Source organism: Xiphophorus maculatus, unplaced genomic scaffold (assembly GCF_002775205.1).
Source record: "Xiphophorus maculatus strain JP 163 A unplaced genomic scaffold, X_maculatus-5.0-male Unplaced_Scaffold_138, whole genome shotgun sequence".
In the NCBI taxonomy this organism is placed as follows: domain Eukaryota; kingdom Metazoa; phylum Chordata; class Actinopteri; order Cyprinodontiformes; family Poeciliidae; genus Xiphophorus; species Xiphophorus maculatus.
In genome coordinates this window covers 25,360-31,606 of record NW_019369751.1, presented here as the reverse complement: position 1 = coordinate 31,606, position 6,247 = coordinate 25,360, and the positions used below count along the sequence as shown (strand labels likewise).

The window sequence follows — 6,247 nt, the reverse complement described above, 5'->3', positions numbered from 1 at the left end:
ACTATATAGAGTGTAAATCGGCTCTGACATCGGAGTTAAAAGTCAGAGTAAAATGCTACATTCACGCAGTGAAACTTTTGACTGTCAAGTGTCAATAACGCGCCAGTAAAGATTTTTGGCAACCGCCAAGAGGAGGAGGAAGAAAGACGAAGCACCAGTTTTCTGAAGTTCGTGAGGCTATTTCTATTTTGGATTCTGAACGGAATTGTGCTACAGAAAAGGCAAGTAACTTTTAACAATCCGGTGTTGGTAACTTATTTTAATATTAATTGTGATGAAGAATTATATTATAGCTTCTGTTGTTATCCGTTAAATATGTTCGCAACTATTATGCGTGAATACTAGCGTAGCAAATGGTTTTGGCACCATGGTTTAGTTTGTTAGTGGTGAAAAAAACAAACCTTCATGTCTCCTCATTTTTGTATCCGTTTTATTCCGTTGTTACTTAGGGCAGCGGGAGAAAGTTGTATTGTGTTAGGGCGAGAGCCGAGGGTTAGCCCTATGCTAGACACGTTGTCCACCTCACAATATTTGCTGTTTTTTTCTGAAGGCTGTCAAGGTAAGAATACGTAACTGTTATAAATTGTAATAGTATTAATCACTGTGCCTTATGCCATAGGCCCAGATTCCGTGGGTACTTCGGGTCGTAGCACCCACCGAGTCACGTTAGCATGGTTAGCACCATGGATGTAGCGGCTAACAGGCGCCATATTGCTTGTACAGATTATGTTCAAGTGTATCGAGAATATAAACTCAGTTTTCAAATGGCATTTACTTTGAAGCACATTTATTAACTATTAAAATGTCATGGTTGTTTATTTTCGTTCTTTTTTTAACAGACCATGCTACTGCGTGTTTTGTTTGGTGGGGAGCAGAAGTACGTGAAACTTTCTGACCTAACATTTGATGCATTCCTGAGAGAAGGTTAGTACGTTAGTAAAATAATCTCACTACTTTTTCTTGCATAAGAAACCCATCGTGCATTAAGTAAGTTTTTTCTTTGCTTTAACATGTATTAAAATGTTGTACTGGATTGAACTCATTTATGGAAGTAAATATGTGCCATCAGAATTTGAATAAAAAATGCCTCTGAAATTTGAATGTTGTATATTAGTGCTTACTTTTTCAGTGTTAAAATAAATTCAGAATATATTTTTAACCTAAAAAAAATTCAGTGTCATTATTTGTACATGAAAAAAAAATTCAGTGTCATTATTTGTACATGAAAAAAAAATTCAGTGTCATTATTTGTACATGGTTGCAATTTTCATTTATTAAAAAAATTCACATTCCTATTTCAAAGTGATCAAATTTTCAATATACATATTTTTCACAGTTTAAATTTTCAGTGTTAAAAAATTCAGCATATAAAAAATTTCAACTTTTCAAAATTCGAATGCAATAATAACTGCGGAAAGTATCCAGATCATCCTGCAGACGTGGCAGGAAGACATAATGGCAACAGAAGAGGTGTGCTTCATTTGAAATGTCCAGGTATCCCTCTTCTTCAAGGTAGTGTAGCACATCATAATAGATGCACGTTACAGCTGTCCACAGATCTCTCCACAGTCGCTCAATCCTTCAATTATTTAGTAATAAATGGTTAAAAACTGCCCTTCAAATCATGTCATATTGAAAACCACACAAAGGTAATGTTACTATAGACATTGAAAAGCATCACATATTGAAACTTGTCATTTGTACAAACCTTTGATTGTGCACACTTTTTCCAGATATGAAACTGCTTCTTCCTGTTCCACGAATCATAAACATAAGTCGTGCCACGTCCACATTTTCCACCCCTTGATCAGCACGTACCCTAAAATAAGTGTGTAACGTATTCATATTTTGCCTATAATTACAACATTAATGACAAATTTTAGCATAGCTCAAATATTCTTTGTAACCAAAAATATATTTTGGAGATACAAAATAGTGGGGATTAGACAAAACTAACTTACAAGTAACTTTTCAGCAAGCTCTTTTTAAGTCTATAAGTTCTTAATATTGATGAAAAAGTAATAGTTATAAGCGACATAATCTGACAGTGGAACTACATATTATTCCAAAATTCTAAGTTATAATATTGGAAAATGTCTTGTTCTACGGTAAGGTTTCACTTTTTCATCATTACTCAAAACCTATTGATATAAAACAAGCTCCTATATTTTGGAGAAAAGTTAGTTGATGCTGACTTTTAATCTTTCTTCCTTGGCTCAAAAGGATTAAGATGGACTGTAAACCTTTACCTGAGGGGGAAACCAAACTCCTCCACTGAACCTTGAAAGAAAGCGAGTGTGGTAGATGCCAGGTTGTTGGGAGCTGTACCAAGATACATTATCTGCACAACACAGCAAAAATGTAACAGTCAATTTCATAGCTTATGAAATTCTGCATTTATGAATTTATAGAAGATACTGCACCTTTCGAGAAAAACCATCAATGCCACCAAAGATAACAATGTTGTACCTAAAAAGAACAGAAAATACAGTATGTCATCATCATCATTAAATATCATCACTAAAAAGGCTTGCTTCTCTTGCATTACGCATGTCTGTAAGAAGGGACAGAGCAAATTGGACTTATTGAATAAGTTAAGTTTTTTCAAAGTTTGCAGGAAGATGCTGCAGATCTTCTATCAGTCTGTTGTTGAGAGCTTCATCTCTTCAGCCGTCATCTGTTGGGGCAGCAATATCAGAACCAGGGAACTAAAAAGGCTAATAAAGAAGCTGGTTCTGTTCTGGGGACAAATGTGGAACCTCTGGAGATACTTATGCAAAGAAGGATTCTTCATAAATAGAAAATGCTGGGCAACCCTGACTCTGACAACATCTTCATGAAACTATCTTGAGAAAATAGAGTATTTACAGTCAAAGGCTTCTTTAGACTGACTGTGATACAGAACACTACAAGAGATCTTTCCTGCCAGCAGTCATCACCATCTGCAATAACTCTTTGAATAACCTAAATTAATGAGTTACAACATTTAATTTTCCTTTAGAATAAGAAAATATTTGAATTTAATTTGAAGCGAGGTCTGCAGAGGAAGATCAGGTACTGCTTATATTTGGCTATATTGAAGCACAACATGCAGGACATTGGCTGGTGTGGTCACACTTTATACACCAATGTATATAATACTGAAAAAAGTTGTGCTTTTATTTCCAAAAGGTATAAGACATGCTATGAAAGAAAAAAAATGCTACATGAGTTGAATCTATTTAACAAGCACACTTCAAAGTTAGAAGCCCCTCACTGAAAAAGATAAATGATTTACCGTATTAATTTGTGGTTGGTGTCAATGTGCATCAAAGACTGAGGGCCAGGAACTGAGTACGTCCGTCGAGCTATGCATCCTAGCTGGACCATACGTGATGCCATTCCAATGGTGTCTACACGATGCATGGACACTCTGACTCTATCATACTGCACCCTCAGTCCTCTGGCTTGCAGAAGGGCCTTTACCATTCGGTACCCAGAGTGAGACTGCCTGGATTTAATGTCTCTCACACATTGGTCTAAGTCAGGGGTGGGCACTCCTGGTCCTCGAGGGCCGGTGTCCTGCAACTTTTAGATGCATCTCTACTTCAACACACCTGAGTCAAATAATGAGGTCGTTAACAGGACTCTGGAGAACTTGACTGCACTTAGGAGGAGTTTCAGCTGTTGGATTCAGGTGTGTTGGACCAGGGAGACATCTAAGAGTTGCAGGACACCGGCCCTCGAGGACCAGGAGTGCCCACCCCTGGTCTAAGTCATCATCTGACATGGTGGTGTATAATGCCCTCACTGAAAGACCAGATTCTGCCATCCGTCGATATACAGTCCGTCTAGATATACCCAAGAGTTTGGCGATGCATGGGACAGGGAGATGGAGTTCTAAAAGACTGCAAAGGTAGTCTGAGGATACGACTATCCGTTGTCGCCCAGCTGGTCCTTGCTCAATATGCACAACAGTTGTTTGTTGTTCTTCACTTTGTTTTTCTAAATTAATTAGTCTGTGCAAATGAGCCAGCGCATCCAAAATATTTGAAGGAACATCTATCTGACAAGACATGGCATTTAAAAAAACTAGTTCTTGAGTGCAGATAAAGTCCAGGAAATCCAGATCCAGGGGCATACGGTCAAGAACATGCTCCAAACGATCACGGAGTCTATCAAAAATATGATCCAGCAAAAGTTCCTTGAAAAGAGAGAGAAAGAAAAACATGTCAAAAGAATTGTCAGTAAAATAAAACATTTTGAAATCAGTAGGTCAGTATTGAGAAATCACAGTAATATAAATTAAATTATGATATTTAGTCTAAAATAAGTTAACAGATGTACTTACAAGCATATATTTTTCTTGAAAATGAGTTAAAATCAATTGAAAAAACAAAGGGAGTTGTTTATAGTGTTGCTAAGTAACAGAACGAGGTTTTATACCGCAAAGTAAAAAGAATGTAAATTAATATTGTATATCAACATTTGTCAGATAAGAGAAGCAGTATTTTGGATGATGTTGTAATGACAATAAATGTCTTAATTCATTCATAAATGAAGTCACCTGAACAATACAGTAGCTGAACAGAATGGGGTTGTGGTTATAATTAATGTCGGTAGTTATCACAGCCCCTCCTTGAAGCACACAAGGCAGCAGCCATATTAGCTTAGTACATTAGCGGTAGCATCTCCTGAAAAATTACACTTTACTAAGACTGCCTGTCTCAGTCTCACCTAAGACAACATACAAACAACCCAGAAAGTCGCCACCCATCAGTTCTCTTTCAAGATTCTAGACTTGACGCAAGTGGTATTTCTTTTAGAAATAAAACGGGGTAAATTGGGTGAGGGGCAGCGGGGAGGGGCTGGGGGGCTAGTAGGTAGCTAGAGGTAATATGCTAGCACTACATGGTGTAAGATTAACAACGGCCCAAAACCGTGTTTTAAATCAAGATTTAAGGTAATGTATCAAACTTCATGCGCAAAATAAAATATACTACAGAAATCACTGAAAGTTTGGTCCCTCTATGTGTTTTTATATAGGAAATATAAGAGGTTTTTGTTTCATGGCGAGTAGGTGAACTTTGACCCCTGGTAACCCCCCTTCAACATGCTCAAAAACTCACTATTTTGATAAATTTTAATTGGCCATGCCTTATAATCAGACTGACCGAGTTTGAAGCCGATCAATCGAAATCCCTAGGAGGAGTTCGATCAAATACGAAGGCTGTAAACGGCCAAAATAGGGTCAAAAATGGACCTTCAATCCAACATGGCCGACTTCCTGCGATACTTGCACTATGACATTACTTGTAAATTCTGAGCGTCTTAGTGAGCTCTACAACTGTACCAAATTTCAAGTCTCTACGATGAAGTAAGTGAATAGCAATGGGTCTTTTGAAAATTGCTAGGTGGCGCCGTTGAGCCATTTTTTTTGCGATTTTTGCGGCGGCCCCCGAAGAGGGGGGCAGAATAATAATAAAACAGTACAGATACAATAGGCCTTCGCAGCGCTTTGCTGCTCGGGCCTAATTATACTGAATCAACCCAAACAAATATTGTTAAATGCTAAACAGTTTGCAAAAAAAGCTACAAAAAATAAAAAAATTCTCGCTAAGTTTTCTCACTGCTAAATCATAAAATCCTGCCAAGTATTTTGGACGAGTTTCAAGTGCAGATTTCTTTGTACAGTAGAAACAAAACAAAACTAATTTATAACAAATAGGAGTTTGTGTTAAGTGGATAATTTGCTAGTATTAATATAAAAGTACAAGTTCCTCTGGCAGATTATTTCACTTATAACCAGATTTTTTTCCTTATAAATAATCTGCCATTGGAACTAGAACTTTTTCATAAATATTAAGTAATTATTGACTTAAAACAAACTCTCATTCTACTGAAAGTTACTTTTAAGTTAGTTTTGTGTTTTGCTGGCATTTAGCAAATAGAAATAAATTTGGTGATTTTAATTGACCTAAAACACAGAAAGTGATTTAACTTTAGACAGGAGGAGAAAATGTGTCTGTGTCTTTTACCTGGTTTTAGTCGTAAATAATGTTTTCCACATTCCAACTTTTAATCAAACTGTTGATTGCACTTTATTACAAACTTTTGCAGTTTGAATATTAAGCACTTTGTACAGAAATCAAGCTACTTAATTTAAATTCAGCCGTACGAACTCTGCTCTTTAAACATGTGTCTGCATAACTTGCCGTGTTTTTTGCCGTTCCCGCTCTGTGATTCACGCACAAATTTCTTTGAGGCG

At 36.8% G+C, this 6,247-nt stretch overlaps 1 long non-coding RNA gene across 1 annotated transcript; it reads right to left on the bottom strand.

Moving 5' to 3' along the window:
* Positions 1–1,416: 1,416 nt before the first annotated feature.
* Positions 1,417–2,465, bottom strand: LOC111607810. Its single transcript, XR_002752432.1, has 4 exons — positions 2,424–2,465; positions 2,250–2,341; positions 1,709–1,819; positions 1,417–1,579 (listed from the first exon to the last, which is right to left on the bottom strand). It is a non-coding gene; the product is annotated as an uncharacterized LOC111607810 (long non-coding RNA).
* Between the last annotated feature and the right edge of the window lie 3,782 nt (positions 2,466–6,247).